Here is a 17,368-nt window from a genome sequence, read left to right as displayed (position 1 = left end):
ATTGTTGCAAAAGGTACAACTGTGATTACGAAACAGCAACCGTAGTGTTAGAAGATGTTGAGAGACTGTTATTGGTGTGGATAAATGAAAAACAGATAGCTAGAAATAGCATCTCTCAAGCGATCATTTGTGAAAAGGCTAGGCAGTTGCATGACAATTTGGTAAAGAAACTGCCTGCAACTAGTGGTGATGTGAGTGAATTTAACTCCTTCAGGGTTCAAGGCCAAAATCTGAAGTGGTGCCCCAGTGTCCAAGAATTTAAAAAAAAAAAAAAAAAAATTATTTTTTCGTATGAAATAGTAGAGAATCTTTTTGTGAAGGTAATAAAACAAAAAGTACAAAATTTGATGGAAAACTGATGAAATTATGATCTCGCGAATTTTGATGTGTCAGCAATATTTGCGAATCGGCGATTTTGCCGACTTTGACTCCTATTTTAGGCCAATTACATTATTCCAGTCGACCAAATTCTTAGCTATTTCACTAGTATTACTTCTATTCTATTGATAGAGCACAAGAAATTGCCAAGTCAGCTGTTTCAACTACAAAATAAAGTGATCGGAAATTGGTAATTTGGCCAATTTAACAAAAGTTCAAAATATTCCAATTTCAAAATAGGGTCCAGAATAAACAATGGAGGTATTCCTGGCACTAAACTAACATTTCATCTGTTCATTAGTTACATTTTGAGGCTTTATAAATGTTATGGGGCTATAGGACCCAACACGTATTTATAAGTAACAGTTACTCTGGAATACCTAATTATATTGAATTGATGGGGACTTTGCTCTAAATGTCATAAGGGCTTATCACTCTTATGATTGAGAGGCAGCTGGGTCAAGCCTTTTTTCTCAATATAATAGGTTACACTATAGACACACACACACAATTTAAACAAGTAGTTTATAAAGTTGTATTTCTTTTTGTAACAGTAAAATAAGGTATAGTAGAATTGTGGTAAAAAGAGAACTGTGCTTGGCAACAGTCTTTTGTTTTGGTGGGTGTGGGAGGATCTTAGCTAGGCTCCTCCCCCTCCCCCTCCCTCTCTCTCTCTCTCTCTCTTCTCTTGTTGACATGGAGGTGGCAAGATCTCTGGGTCCTTCTTTCTATCTTTTGGGGCATTATGTGTGCTCCAGGGGTGAGTTTTTATAATTTAAGTTGTGGCCACCATACCCAGGGTGACTAAAGTGTGTCAAAACACTGGTTAGCCCAGAGTTATGTCAAGAAGAGAGAAGGCCAAAAGTTGTTGGGATACACCATGTGGAGAACAGCTATGGAGTGTGTAGATCTTTGTTTTAAAAATGTGAGGCTGTAATTGTATATTCTGTACATATCTATTGAGAATACAGTTATATTTTTATAGTAGTATTTTACATAACCTGTGAAGAGGGCTGGTGAAAGGATATCAAAGACACTCAGGATGATCAGCCATAATGTAAGTATTACCCCTAGACAGATAAGGCCATTAAGTAAAAAGCTACCCCCACACTAGAACATGTAGTGAGAACCTTACTATCAAAGTTATAAGGGACAAACCAACGTAACATGGGAGCTTGACCGGGAGAGTTATTTGACTGCTAAAATAACTCAAAACATTCTTTGAACTATATGTGCTGGTATGGGGTAATAACAGTTGCATGTTTCTGGTAGAAGATTTACCAAGGTGGTGTCAGTGGAAGTGTTGTTTTCATATATTAGGTTACAGGTTGTTTTTCTCCTAAGGTGGGAGAAAGGTTGACTAACACATTTTTGTTGTGGTTATGGTAAGTGCTATGTGCATAGTTTACATTCAATTTGTGTTATTTTATGTGCCTGTGGGAAAACTTTGACCACCGATACTGTAAGAGGGATGCAAGTGTTTAAAGATAAAAACTATGTCAGAAGATGAGTCTTTAAACTTTTTAGGCATCAGGGAAGAAGGTAATAATTCATCAGTAAACATGCCTGGTAACAGTGAACATGAGGGATCACCTACCCCAGGTGTTACAGAAATGGAATGGATGAGACTGAAATTAGCTGTGCTAGAGGCTGAAATGAAATTAATGAAAGCTAAACTGGAAGAGCGTCAAAGGTTAGGAGGTTCAGAACAAGAGCCTGAGCAGTACTTTAACATAACTAAAGCTGCAAATTTTGTCCCTAAGTTTACAGAGAGTGATCCAGATAGATATTTTTCTTTTTTTGAGAAGACTGCTATGGGGCAAGGATGGCCCAAACAGAAGTGGGCTACCCAAGTTCGCACACAACTTGTGGGTAAAGGATTCCAGAGAGTAGAGACTCTGGAGGGGCAAAATTTTTCTAATTATGATAAGATTAAAGAGGAAGTATTGCTTGCCTACCAAATGATACCTGAGAAATATAGACAAAAGTTCAGAAATAAAAAATTTTGGGATGGGCAGACCTTAACTGAGTTTGGGAATGAGAAACTGTTCCTTTTTAAGAAATGGGTTTGTTCTAAAGGAGTTAATAAGGACTATAACAAATTAGTAGAACTGATGGTTCATGAGGAATTGTACAATACAATCCCTGTTGACCTCAGAGAATATTTGGAGGACAAAAACCCAGATAATCTTTCAGAAGCACTGGATTTAGGTGACCGATTCTTGGCTCGCAGGGAATTGGTAAGTAAAAACAGTCATGCTCCTTCTGAAAATTTCCCCACTTGTTCTAAACCTTATTTCAAGTCCTATGGTCATAAAGGTAAGTGGGACAAGAATTTTCAGGGACAAATGAAGGCTGATGCACCCTCTAAAATAGAAAGAGTCAGCTGGAGCTCAAAGTTTACCTAGACAATCAGATAATTTTTCAGGTCCTCGAGTAAACAGTACCAGTCCTACACCAAATGGTAAAAATACCTTTAAGAGTTATGCCTGTTACTACTGTAACAAAACTGGACACACACAAAAGTTTTGCTGGTCAAGGCAGCGAGATCAGGAAAGGGAGGAACCACACACATACAGTTGCCTGTATTTGGTCTTCAAAGCAAGGTGGGGAGGTACCTTTGGGTCTAGACCCCAGGATGCAGGTATTTTCTAGTAAGTCCACATTTGCTTTGCATAAGGATGTGGGTAGGGTTGAGAACATACTGTCCTTGAGAGATGGATGTAGCACCTACTCCTTGCTACGTGCTGGAGTGCTGCCAGTGTCTAAGGATACCTATACTGGAGTAGATATATTATTGAAGGGTATTACAGGTTCACCCATAAGAACACCTGTACACAAATTATGGGTAGAATCTGCATACCAAGTTGGCTATCTCCCCGTAGGTATTTCAGATGAAATTCCCTTCGAAGGGGTTAACCTCTTGTTGGGAAACAACGTTATGGGTCTGTTAGACAGTGAAGAACCACTAGTATGGGGGCAACCAGGCCCCAAAGTTTGGGAGAAGAAGGCTAGGGAGACCCTGCCAGACCTTTTCCCTGTTGGTGCCATCACAAGAAGTATGTCTCGTGACCAGGATACCAAGGGTAATCCTTATATTTCTCATGAGGATGGTGAGGACTTAGGTTTGGAAACTCTATTTTCTGATGTTGAATTGCAGTCAACTAAAGAAAAGGATACCACAACCCAAGTTGAGCCTAATCAGTGCAGAGATCAAGGAAGTAGTGTGAGGGAGATTGGGCGTACTATGATGCAGTTAATTGCTGCACAGGGGTGTGATGACACACTTAAGTCGATCAGAGCCTCAGCCGTGACTGAGGAGGAATCTTTACGTTCAAATAAATGCTTCTATTTCAGGAAAGGTATACTAATGAAGAAGGCACCTTCGGTTGCAGTACCAGTAGAAGGAGAGCCAAGTTTTTGTCACCAGGTCGTGGTGCCTGAGCCTTATAGAAACCATGTTCTTAGCTTAGTGCATGACACACCTCTAGGTGGACACCTAGGTATTGCTAAAACAGTATCCAGGGTTTCCAGGCACTTCTGGCCTCGGCTGTGGGAGACGGTAGGAGATTATATAAAGACCTGTCATGCCTGCCAAATTATAGGGAAACCTAATCAAAGCATTAAACCTGTTCCCCTTCAGCCTATTTCAGCACCAGGTGAACCCTTCAGCAAGCTGGTAGTGGATGTCGTTGGCCCACTCCCAAGGACCAGAATGGGAAATAATTATTTACTAACAATAATTTGCTCCACTACCAGGTATCCAGAAGCAATCCCTCTACGCAAGATAACAGCTCGAGTGGTCTTAAGGGCTTTGATGAAGTTCTTTTCCCATGATGGCTTTCCTCGGGAGGTACAAACAGATCAAGGGTCTAACTTTACCTCGAAATTATTTAGGAATGTGTTAAAGGGGTTAGATGTACAGCCCAAGTTTTCAACTGCCTATCACCCTCAGTCTCAGGGAGTAGTAGAGAGATTTCATCAAACTCTCATGACAATGATGCGAGCTTATTGTATGAATAACACTAGTGATTGGGATGAGGGTATCCCCTTTCTCTTGTTTGCCATGCGGGAAAGCACCCAAGAATCTCTCAGTTTCAGCCCTTTCGAGCTTGTCTATGGTCATCCAGTGAGGGGACCACTGACTATTCTCAAGGAGCATTGGCTGGGCGGTGAAAATGAGGCTTCCCCGTCGGAAGATGTTCTATTTTTCAGGAAACGATTGGACCAAGCGAGACAGATGGCAGCAAACAACCTCAAAACTAGTCAGAGGGCCATGAAGCAGCGGTACAACCAAAGGGCAGCTCCTCGCTCCTTCAGTGTTGGAGAGGAAGTGTTAGCTTTGGAGCCGGTTCTGGGACATGCCTTGGCTGCATGATTTGATGGACCCTTTGTCATCACAGGCAGGTCTGGCCCCAATTATGTAATTAAGATGCCTGGCCGTCGCAAATCAGAAAGGACTGTGCACATTAACAGGTTGAAAAAATACCATTCTAGGGCAGGAGTTGCCGCTATTCAAGTTGAGTGTGACGATACTGAAAAACTTCCTGTAACAACAGAAGTAAGGCTGTGCAATTCAGCCATCTTGCAAAATCCCTTGGCACACATGAAGGGACTCAGTGTACAAGGAGCCTGTGACTTGGTTCAGTTACTCCAAAAATTTCCAGATTTGTTTGGGGATGTACCCAAAGTAAGTAAATTGCCTCCCCATGATGTGGATGTTGGGGAAGCTGTTCCAATAAAGCAGGCTCCTTACCATATGAATCCAACAAAACAACTTCACATGGAGGAAGAAGTGAAATTCCTCCTTCAAAACCAGTTTGTAGTGCCTAGCGAGAGTCAGTGGGCATCTCCATGCCTGATGGTTCCCAAACCTGATGGATCTATGCGCATGTGCACTGACTATCGCAGAGTAAATGAAGTAACGAAGGCTGACTGTTACCCTTTGCCACGTATGGATGATGTGATTGATGCTGTGGGAGGGGCAAAGTTTGTGAGCAAACTGGACTTACTTAAAGGTTATTATCAGATACCCCTCACCCAGCGAGCCAAGGAAATTTCAGCCTTCGTCACTCCAGATGGTTTATTTCAATATAATGTTCTTCCTTTTGGGTTAAAAAATGCTCCTGCCACCTTCCAGCGTCGTATAAATACTGTCATAAGGGGGTTGGATACTATCTAGATGATATTGTGGTATTCAGTAACCAGTGGGGGTAAGATTACAAAAGTTGATGTCTAGCCCAAGCCAAACTAACCATCAATCTGAGCAAAAGTGAGTTTGGCCAAGGTGTACAATTCTTATCAGGGGAAAGTAATTAATGATGATATTGTCGGTGATGAGGTTCAGTAATTACAGACAGGTAACGTCACCACTGACAACTTTGACCAGTGTTCAATTCAGCTACAGCAAGTGTGACAGGGCTTGAAAATGTGAAAATGTTATTAGGGAATGCTCCTATCTTGAAAAGTCCTGAGTTTGAATGCCCCTTCTCTCTACAAGTGGATGCTAGAGATGTAGGGGTAGGTGCAGTGTTGTTGCAGGGTGATGAGAGAGATAGCCTTCAGCCAGTTTGTTACCATTCAGCCAAATTAAAAAAACATCAACGTGGTTATGCAACTGTAGAGAAAGAGGCTTTGGCTTTGGTGTTGGCTGTGCAGAAATTTGAAGTTTATATCAGTGCTTCCCCACGTCCTGTAATAGTGTATAGTGACCATAACCCTCTGAGGTTTTTGCAAAGAATGAGAAACCACAATCAAAGACTCTTAAGATGGGCATTGTTCCTACAGCCTTTTAATTTGGAAGTTAAATATATAAAAGGCTCAGAGAATGTGGTTGCTGATGCTCTCTCTAGATGTTTCATGTAGATGCATGGTGCGTCCTTTGTACATAGTGTTTGTCATGTGCTGACCTTGTTGTTTTTGCAGTGGTGAACTCTCGGCGAGCCTGAGTACTCTCTACCAGCCATCTGACTGTGAAGGAGTCAAGTCGGAGCCAAAAGTGTGACGAGGGTCAGGGTGCACGTAAATGTGAGTTGAGGCAGTGGTTGACAACCTTCGGTAACATGAGACTTTCAGGAAGGTATGTGATGTTGTGTCTTGGTGTGCTCTATATACAAAAGGCCCGGCGATTTGCCTTTGTGGTCCCTTGGACCCCTCCATGCTCTATGTCAGCCTCCTCTTCATAAGTTTGGAGGATCTGTGTAGAGTGGGACCTCGAAGATGGGCTTGAGTGCCTGACCATGTTAAGGATCGTGAGTGTTGACTGGAAGTCTCACTGTTGGTTCGGCCACCAAGTGAGAGACACCTTGACATGTTTTGTGAAGTTTCCTGCCTGGTGTACACCTGACTGCTCTGGGTTTGGCTCTACTCTCATCTCCTGATCAGGAAGATGCCACCCTGGAGTACCAGTTGCTTGCTGGATTAACGCAGCAGAGGCACAGGCCTGTTGGTGCAGGCTTTCACAGTGGACATTGTGTGCAATCTTGCATTGTAATGTGTATTGTTTTTAAAAGCCACTAAAATTGTAAATAGTTACACACTTGAGTATATGGGTATGGTTAAAATGCTTTTATAAAAAAAATCTGCAATCTGTTGTAAATAACAGTAAAGTGAAGAGTAGTTATGGTGCTGGGAAATATGTAGCATTTCTAGTAGTCTTGCTTACCGCCTTCAGACTTGAGCAATATACTTTTTGCTAGCCGTATCCTGAGGGACACGGCTAGCTTTTGTGAGACTTCGTCTGGAGGTGGGGGTGTTATGGGGCTATAGGACCCAGCATGTATTTATAAGTAACAGTTACTCTGGAATACCTAATTATATTGAATTGATGAGGACTTTGCTCTAAATGTCATAAGGGCTGATCACTCTTATGACTGAGAGGCAGCTGGGTCAAGCCTTTTTTCTCAATATAATAGGTTATACTATAGATACACACACACAATTTAAACAAGTAGTTTATAAAGTTGTATTTCTTTTCGTAACAGTAAAATAAGGTATAGTAGAATTGTGGTAACACGAGAACTGTGCCTGGCAACAGTCTTTTGTTTTGGTGGGTGTGGGAGGAGCTTAGCTAGGCTCCTCCCCCTCCCTCTCTCTCTCTCTTCTCTTGTTGACATGGAGGTGGCAAGATCTCTGGGTCCTTCTTTCTATCTTTTGGGGCATTATGTGTGCTCCAGGGGTGAGTTTTTATAATTTAAGTTGTGGCCACCATACCCAGGGTGACTAAACTGTGTCAAAACACTGGTTAGCCCAGAGTTATGTCAAGAAGAGAGAAGGCCAAAAGTTGTTGGGATACACTATGTGGAGAACAGCTATGGAGTGTGTAGATCTTTGTTTTGAAAATGTGAGGCTGTAATTGTATATTCTGTACATATCTATTGAGAATACAGTTATATTTTTATAGTAGTAGTTTACATAACCTGTGAAGAGGGCTGGTGAAAGGATATCAGAGACACTCAGGATGATCAGCCATAATGTAAGTATTACCCCTAGACAGATAAGGCCATTAAGTAAAAAGCTACCCCCACACTAGAACATGTAGTGAGAACCTTACTATCAAAGTAATAAGGGACAAACCAATGTAACAATAAATAAAATCCATATTGATTTTTTATTCACATAATGAATTTTTATTCACACCAAAAAATAGAAGATTTACTGTTATGCAATATTGTAATAATTGTATAAATATCATCACCATATTTGTGAATGTATATTAGACCCACCAGCTGGCATGTATTAGACGTGTGAGGTCGTCTGTTTACTCTTGAACATCAGCAAAAATTTAACATTTCCGCTACTTTGGGCTCAGTTTCAAGCCATTTCCACTGCTAAAACCAATCAAAATCATTTCTATGTCTGTAATATGTCTTCTATTCTATCAAATGAGACAAAGAAATCGCAAATACAACTATAAAAAACATACGAAAAAATACTGCAAAGTCGCTGTTTTAATCGAAAATCTTGGTCTCAGTTTTTTTTTCTCATTATACACAGTGTGCTGTAGGATTTGTTTTATGTGGTGCACACATACCACATCAATGCATTCTCTCATATCTAGGCCCAAATGTACCACTTACAGTTTATCAGAGTGAGCTGAGCTCATGGTGTAGATCTACGGTTTGGACCCTGAACATAAAGCCGTAGATCTATGGGACGGACCCTGAAAGGGTTAAGGCCAGAAAAGGTTGGCTTGAAAGATTTAAGAATCGTAGTGGCATACATAGTGTGATTAGGCATGGTGAGGCTGCCAGTTAAGACCAAAAAGCAGCTGAAAAATATGTGAAGGAATTCAAGGATTACATAGACAGTGAAGACTTCAAACCTGAAAAAAGTGTTTGTGACAAAACAGGCCTGTTTTGGAAGCAATTGCCAAGCAGGACCTACATTACTCAGGAGGAAAAGGCACTCCCAGGACATAAGCCTATGAAAGACAGGCTTACTCTTCTGATGTGTGCCAATGCTAGTGGCGATTGCAAAGTGAAGCCTTTATTGGTGTATCACTCAGAAACTCCCAGAGCATTCAGGCAAAAGAATATATTCATGGCTAATTTGTGTGTGCTAGGAACTTTTTCTATGACTGGTTACACCATGCATTTGCCCCCAATGTGAAAAATTACCCAATTGAAAAGAAATTAGACCTTAAGTGCCTCCTGGTATTAGACAATGCCCCTGGTCATACTACAGACTTGGCAGAGCGACTTTCTGGGGACATGAGCTTCATTAAGGTCAAGTTTTTGCCTCCTAATACCACTCCTCTCCTGCAGCCCATGGACCAGCAGGTCATTTCCAACTTCAAGAAACTGTACACAAAAGCTATGTTTCAAAAGTGCTTTGAAGTGACCACAGACACTCAACTGACTCTAAAAGTTTTGGAAGGAACACTTTAATATCCTCAATTGTGTAAACCTTATAGGTAAGGCTTGGGAGGGAGTGACTAAGAGGACCTTGAACTCTGCTTGGAAAAAACTGTGGCCAGAATGTGTAGACAAAAGAGATTTTGAAGGGTTTGAGGCTAACCCTGGGAATCCTATGCCAGTTGAGGAATCCATTGTGGCACCGGGGAAGTCCTTGGGGCTGGAGGTTAGTAGGGAGGATGTGGAAGAGTTGGTGGAGGACAATGACGAACTAACCACCAATGAGCTGCTAGATCATCTTCAACAGCAAGAGGCCACACCTGAGGAAACTGCTTCGGAGGAAGGGATAGAGAAATTGAAGAAGTTGCCTACTTCAAAGATTAAGGAAATGTGTGCAAAGTGGCTTGAAGTGCAAACCTTTTTTTGATGAAGATCACCCTGACACAGCTACTGCAAGCCGTGTTGGCAACCTGTACAATGACAATGTTGTGAACCATTTTATGAAAGTCATAAAGGAACGAGAGGTACAGGCCTCAATGGACAGACATGTTGTGCGACAGAAGTCCAGTGACTCTCAAGCTGGTCCTAGTGGCATTAAAAGAAGAAGGGAAGTAACCCCGGAAAAGGACTTGCTACCTCAAGTCCTAATGGAAGGGGATTCCCCTTCTAAACAATAAGTTCGACACTCTCCCCTCCTCCCATCCAGTCAATCATCACCAGATCTTCATTAAAGGTAAGTGTCATGTATTCTATTGTTAGTAGAGTACTACAAACTGTGCATGTCTTCTTCAGTTTGTGTGCATTAAACTTAATATTTCATGTGGTAAAAGTTTTTTTTTTCATACTTTTGGGTGTCTTGTAGGGATTAATTTGATTTCCATTATTTCTACTGGGGAAAATTGATTCGCTTTTCAATAATTTTGGTTTACGATGAGCTCTCAGGAACGGATTAATATCGCAAACCGGGGGTCCACTGTATATGCAATAACCATAAAATACTTGAAATTTTGGAAAGTTTCCAGACATAATAGATGAGCTCACAGAGAATGTAAACAAACCGAGTGAGGCGCAGTGACCATATTAGAAAGTCAGGTAGGGGGAGCCGTATAGCAAGTTTAGGTCATAATTTGAAATGTCCATATTAGCAGAATGCCATTAAACCAAACACCGTAAAGCAGGGCCCTAATGTACAAAAATTTCTTGTGCAAGTTTTTTTGTGATATACAGGTCTCCCTCAACATTCGCTTTTTCAACTTTCACGGGCTTCACACATTCGTAAATTCCCAACCGCCAAATTCCCAACCGCCAAATTTCCAGCCGCCAAATTCTCAGCCGCCAAATCATATTTAAGTTTCCCGCCACCCGCGAGTCCCTACTACCCTCCCTCCAACCCCCACAACTGGCAGCCAGCCCTCCCACCACTCAGTGTGGTGAGTGTTTTGTTTGTTCATTACTTGCTATTAAACTACAGTATAAATAATATCAACCCATTCATGACTGTATATTGGAATGGCTATTCGGACAGGTATTAGACGGTGACATCATATGTTTACTCTTGAACGTGGCGAAGAATCAAACATTTCTGCTACTGCTAATAATAATAATTGTACAAAAATACGAGGGTTGAAATTGTACAGAAATACGAGGGTTGAAGCAGTGGTCGAAGAAGTGGTTGAGGCATCGTCAGTCAGTGTGCCTTTGTTTATGCAGGAGTGAGCATTATTCTCCACAATCTTCCAAATATTTCACAATATTTCATTGTGTTTGGTGCTCGTAGATTGAGTGTGACTGCCACATAATTAACCATGGGCCCTAAGAAACTTGCTAGTGCCAGCCCTTTGGTAAAGAAATTGAGAAACATGATAGAATTGAAGAAAGAAATTGTACTAAAATACAAGCAGTGCACCGCAGTGGTTGAGGCAGTGGTTGAGGCACTGGTGGAGGCAGTGGTTGCGGCAGTGGTATTTAATAACATACACATTATTAAACCATAACAAGCATGTATTTAGTACAATATTTTACGACATTTTCATGTATTTTATGACTGTTCATGGTTCAACAAGTTAAGGCAGCAGTACTGTATTATATTTCCTTACAAAATATTGGGGCACCAAACATTCATGACTTTCCAACATTCACGAGGCTCTTGACCCCTTAACCCTCGCGAATGTTGAGGGAGACCTGTATTTCCAATAATCAGTAATGTTGGGCTAGGTTTGGTCTGGTAGGGTTATGTCAGGTTAGGCATCATTTACTTTAGGTAAGGTAAGGTTAGACTAAGTTAACTTAAGTAACATTTGGTTAGGTTACATAACTTAACCAGAAAATAATGAGCTCATTTTCCTTATTGTTCAAAAATAATAATTTGCAGAGAAAATTATTACATGTTCCATAATGTATACTGGTTGTATGAATTAAAAAGTGTAAAATATTCGCTGAATTACATTTAGAATCTGTTAGAAAAATAACTATTTTTATGCAAATGGTAAAAAAAAAATAATAATAATAATAATAATAATAATAACAATAATAATAATAATAATAATAATAATAATAATAATAATAATAATATCTTTATTTCAACAAGTACATGTACAAGGTATAGAGACATCAATAACATACTTCTATGTAGAAAGCCGCTTGTTATGCAGAGCATTTCAGGCAAATTACATCAATTTTGTCCCAGTATGCGACCCACACCCATCAACTAACACCCAGGTACCCATTTTACTGATGGGTGAACAGGGACAACAGGTGTATGGAAGCACACCCAATATTTCCACTCTTGACAGGAATCGAACCACAGACCCTCAGCGTGTGAAGTGAGAGCTTTGCCTACCAGGCCAAGGGTCACCTTAGCTAACAAAACCTGCCTAGGTTAATTTAACCTCTGCCATCAACTTAGTACATCTTTGTTTACAATGTCAGTGACATAATACAATACCAAGTGTTCACTGGCTGATATTTGCTGTACAAAAATAAATCAAGTATTATTTTTACAAATACAATATTTCCAAAATTACAATTTGCACAAGAAATACTCATTGTGTTAATATTAACATAAGTAAAAACAAATTAAAGAATAGACTTAAAGGAAAATAATGGGATGTCTACTCATGTTAAAGACATTCTTTATATAAACCAGTTTAGAAAGAGCTAAATAAAATATACTGAATAAATACTACTACTACTACTAATAATAATAATAATCTTTATTTACTACCAGTACATGTACAAGGTATGCAGACCATAGCTGACATCACTGACATACTACTATATAAAAAGTCACTTGTTATGCAGAGCATTTTGTGTAAATTAGGTCAGTTTTGTCCCAGGATGCAACCCACACCAGTCCTCTAACACACAACCTACTTGCTAGGTGAACAGGACACCTAGTGTAGGGAAACACTCCTAAAGTTTCTACCCTCACCAGGTCACAGGTCAACCTTATTCCTAATTTATCTTCCCATGGCCTGGCTGGCAAGGTTCTCACTTCACACTCTGAGGGTCCAGGTTCGATTCCCAGCGGGGCGGAAACTTACACCTGTTGTCCAGTTCACCTAGCAAGTAGGTACTTGGGTGTTAGTTGACTGGTGTGGGTGGCATCCTGGAGGACAACATTGAGGACCACAGTGTAAATAAAACAGACAGTTCCTCGATGATGCACTGACTTTCTTGGGTTATCCTGGGTGGCTAACCCTCCAGGGTTAAAAATCCAAGCAAAATCTTAACTTTTTTTCGCACAGTTGAGTTACTTATTGTTTATTATGTAACATAAACCTTAAAACTTACTAACTTAAATCTGCTGCTGCCTGAGCACCTAACACCTGCTGCTGCTGCTTCACCACCTAACACCTGCTACTGCCTCACCACCTAACACCTGCTGCTGCCTCACCACCTAACATCTTCTGCTGCCTGAGTGCCTATGCTGCTGCTGCCTCACCACCTAACACCTACTGCAGCCTGAGCACCTATAACCACCTAACCTACTGCTGCCTGAGCACCTAACACCTGCTGCTGCCTCACCACCTAACACCTGCTGCTGCTGCCTCACCACCTAACATCTACTCCTGCCTGAGCACCTAACACCTGCCACTGCCTCACCACCTAACACCTGCTGCTGCCTCACCACCTAACACCTACTGCTGCCTGAGCACCTAACACCTGCTGCTGCCTCACCACCTAACACCTGCTGCTGCCTCACCACCTAACACCTGCTGCTGCCTCACCACCTAACACCTGCTGCTGCCTGAGCACCTAACACCTACTGCTGCCTGAGCACCTAACACCTGCTGCTGCCTTACCACCTAACACCTGCTGCTGCTGCCTCACCACCTAACATCTACTGCTGCCTGAGCACCTAACACCTGCCACAGCCTCACCACCTAACACCTGCTGCTGCCTCACCACCTAACACCTACTGCTGCCTGAGCACCTAACACCTGCTGCTGCCTCACCACCTAACACCTGCTGCTGCCTCACCACCTAACACCTGCTGCTGCTGCCTCACAACCAAACACCTGCTGCTGCTGCTGCCTCACCACCTAACACCTGCTGCCTCACAACCTAACACCTGCTGCTGCTGCCTCACCACCTAACACCTGCTGCTGCCTCACCATCTAACACCTGCTACTGCCTGAGCACCTAACACCTGCTACTGCGAGAACCTAACACCTGACAGTCAACACCTGAGCACCTAACACAGTCAACACCTGAGCAGCTAACACCTGACACATTCAACACCTGAGCAGCTAACACCTGACACCGTCAACACCTGAGCACCTAACACCTGACACATTCAACACCTGAGCAGCTAACACGGTCAACACCTGAGCAGCTAACACAGTCAACACCTTAGCAGCTAACACCTGACAGTCAACACCTGAGCAGCTAACAGAGTCAACACCTGAGCAGCTAACAGACTCAACACCTGAGCAGCTAACACACCCAACACCTGAGCAGCTAACAGACAACACCTGAGCAGCTAACACAGTCAACACCTGAGCAGCTAACACAGCCAACACCTGAGCAGCTAACACAGTCAACACCTGAGCAGCTAACACATTCAACAGCTGAGCAGCTAACACAGTCAACAGCTGAGTAGGTAACACAATCAACAGCTGAACAGCTAACATAGTCAACAGCTGAGCAGGTAACACAGTCAACACCTGAGCAGGTAACACAGTCAACACCTGAGCAGGTAACACAGTCAACACCTGAGCAGGTAACACAGTCAACAAGACACAGATATGATCATGTCTGGCGCCTTAATACACTATATTTCATGGGTCAAACTCTCTCTATGTATCATCTAGCACATGAATGTTGTATTGTAATAAAGGTAGGTGTTACTCACCTGTGTTAGACACCACAGGTGTTACTCACCTGTGTTAGACACCACAGGTGTTACTCACCTGTGTTAGACACCACAGGTGTTACTCACCTGTGTTAGACACCACAAACACTGTTTATTGTTCACTTTATCACACTCACCCACCAACAACAAAAGTTGTTGTTGTTGTTGTTTATAGGGCCACTGACAGTGTACGTCGTATTGAACCCTGACTTCCGGCAAGAACCCGCAGGTACTGACCAAGATCTCCTGAGGGTCTGGAGCGTCAAACCCTCTCCATTAAGAAGGAGAGGTAGGGTTAAATATTGCACCCCTAATATGCGCAAGGCCTCACGGAGAATAGTCTGTGCAGAGTGATAACGTGGGCACCACAGTAGGAAGTGTTCCACTGTCTCTGTGGAAAATTTTTAATTTTCCGAAACTATAGCGCCTAATAGGTGTTTTATGTGCCGATATGAGTCAAAAATGTATTTGAAAATAGAGTAGAACCAAGAGTTCCCTTTGCGCATGCGCGGATGTGCGGGGGGAGTGGCGGGTTTGTTTTGAAGGTGGAGAAGAAGCTGGCAAAGCATGGAACCACGAAATTGGCATTCACGGCGGCCTAAGGATTAATATAGGCCTCATTTCGTAATAGGAAGTGTCGTAACTGTTCCTGGTGGAGAGTGAGGGATCGTGATTTACGGGACCACGGTAATAGAGTGGTAAAGTGAGTGAATAAGGGTAGGTCCGTTGGTGACTGACGTGTCGTCCTGGACTATGTCCCGGGGAAAATTACCCTTGGTTTAATCATCACTCATCGGTCTCAGATCTTAATGGAGTGATCTCTAATGTGTATAATAATTATGAGCCATTAAATTGTCTTGTGAATTGTAATGTAATTAATGGTAATAACGCTAAGTTAAGAGAATGCGTGAAGTGAAATAAGTCGTTTTGCTCCGAGTGAACACGTTAGACCTCGTTGTTCCCGAGACGAGGAAAGTGAAGCTCCTTGAGTCACGACTTTTAAAGCGGGACAAACCAACGGATACCTCATCCTGCTGGAATGAGAACCGTGTCGGTGTAGCAGGACATCGAAAATGAGATGGTGAATGGAGGAAATAAGGAGTATCAATCACCCACAGTTAAGTAACCCTTCTAGTTATAACAAACTTATGCTGGCCAGTTGTGTTATGTTGTAATTAGATAGGTTATGAGTGATCCAGCTACATCAAGTGACCACCAGAGAACATCTGGTAAGTGGTGGGATTATGTACAAATGTTTTCCTTGATGGATGTATCCAGGTGTATCCTACCCCCCCCCCCCTTCTTTCAGCTAAACTAATATAATCTATACAGTCCACAATTAATTAGTAGCACCGTACTTGTGGGTGCTATCCAATCCATACTGGTCTCGGATAGATATGGATAAGATTGTGAGGTCGAGGGGACCACTTGCTGCGACCAGGGGTGGTTAAGTTTTCTCACATGTCTACACGGGGTGACTACGGTAAACAATATGATTGTCTCCCAGTGAGATTACTGGTATGTATATAATGTTGAGGTACATACAGGTAAGCACCCTAGAAAATTTTCCATATCTGCCAGTTGGTCCTTCGTGAACCGGATGCAATCAGTGAAAAAATTAATTGAATTAATTACTTAATAATTAAGTGACTGATTGAAGGAAGTGGGTGTAGGGTGCACGAGTTTAATCGATCGTGTGATGGATGATAATTAGCCCAATAAATTGCTAGCACATGGGTGGCTAGGATTTATACAAGAGTAAAGTGCAAGAATTACTCTTATAAGGCATCTACTTAAGTAGTATAATGGGTGATTATTAATTCCCTAACCATGGCTGGGTCTGAGGAAGTTAGTGCGGCTGGCAAGTCCATGGATGCCAAAGCAAAGAAAGCATCACTACAAGCTCGGAAGGGTCATGTTACTAAATCATACAAGAAGTGTATGGAGTTAATGAGACAAGAAACGGTAAACCCTGATGAATTAAAGCTACACCTAGATGCCTTAGAAAATAGACATGAGTCATATAGATTGTGGTTTAAAGACTGTGAAAGAGATCTGCTAGAGAATTGTGCAGATGATGCTGAAAGGGAACGGCTGCTGGATCAATATTATGAAGTGGAGGACAACATTGTGTCCTGCAAAACTAAGGCTTTGGAGAAGGTAAAGGGTGTAAACAATGTTGTTGGTCAACCTAGTAAGGAAAGTCAGAGTTGTCTACCAAAACTCCCAGAATTATGCATGCCTGTGTTTAATCCGGGAGAACACTGGGAGGAGTTTTGGTCTATCTTTAAAGCAGTCGTACATGATAGAAGTAATCTTGCAAGTGTTACCAAATTATGCTATTTAAAGGGACAAGTAAGGGGAGATGCGCATGTTCTCATACAAGCATTCCCAAATGTAGATGACTCCTATAGTGAGGCAGTTGACTTGTTGGAGGTCACTTACGGTAACTTGGAGCAAAGTAGGCTGGATCTAGTAGCTAATTTGGCTAGTCTGAAGACTCCAGATCACAACTGCAACAGCTTACAGCAATTTAGGATCAAACTAGAAAGCACTCTTAAGACCTTGAGTAATAAATATGATCTGGAGGGAGCAGAGTAGTTGTTGAGTGCCTTGATTCAGAATAAATTGAACCACAAGACAGTAGAGTGGTTATCTAACAGATATCACAAGGGTTACTTCAGGTTGGAAGAAATAAGAGTGAGACTGCAAGAGCTATTTGTCCAACTGCAGACCAGCCAACCCATTACCTCTAGGAATACCACGTCTACAGACCCCA

The 17,368-nt window shown here is 42.0% G+C and overlaps 1 protein-coding gene across 6 annotated transcripts in view; it reads right to left on the bottom strand.

Moving 5' to 3' along the window:
* LOC128700886 (zinc finger protein 84-like) overlaps positions 1-14,804 on the bottom strand; it is a 452,286-nt gene extending 437,482 nt beyond the window's left edge. Inside the window, exon 1 of one of the 6 annotated variants that reach the window (XM_070104778.1) lies at positions 14,677-14,804. The gene's annotated coding sequence lies outside the window, so the exon portion shown is untranslated. Of the gene's footprint in view, positions 1-14,647 lie in introns of all 6 variants that reach the window. The other 5 variants (XM_070104775.1, XM_070104780.1, XM_070104776.1 and 2 more) reach the window with 5 other exon arrangements.
* Between the last annotated feature and the right edge of the window lie 2,564 nt (positions 14,805-17,368).

This window comes from Cherax quadricarinatus, chromosome 94 (genome assembly GCF_038502225.1).
Source record: "Cherax quadricarinatus isolate ZL_2023a chromosome 94, ASM3850222v1, whole genome shotgun sequence".
Lineage (NCBI taxonomy): Eukaryota > Metazoa > Arthropoda > Malacostraca > Decapoda > Parastacidae > Cherax > Cherax quadricarinatus.
This window is presented reverse-complemented; position numbering and strand designations above follow the sequence as displayed.